Below are 275 nucleotides of genomic sequence, written 5' to 3' on the forward strand. Positions count from 1 at the left end.
GGGGAGCAGCAGGGCCCACCCTGCTAACAAGGCAAACCATTTTTAACTACAGGAGAACCCCAGGTTTTAAAAGGTAGCAATTATTTTGGATTCACAACTATTTAACACCGATTGCTCTCAATCTGCCTCTGCTGGTCAGGAAAGCACACGGGGTGTATATGTTACTCAGTGCATTCTTACAGCAATAATAAACTGGATGGTTACGGTTTCTCTAGCAGTCCTGTTTTGGAACGTCTCACCTAAATGCCTGATGTTAAAGCTTAACCAGATTGGCC

This window comes from Echinops telfairi, unplaced genomic scaffold, assembly GCF_000313985.2.
Source record: "Echinops telfairi isolate 266 unplaced genomic scaffold, ASM31398v2 ScPeMD7_7420;HRSCAF=8458, whole genome shotgun sequence".
Taxonomy (NCBI): Eukaryota; Metazoa; Chordata; class Mammalia; order Afrosoricida; family Tenrecidae; genus Echinops; species Echinops telfairi.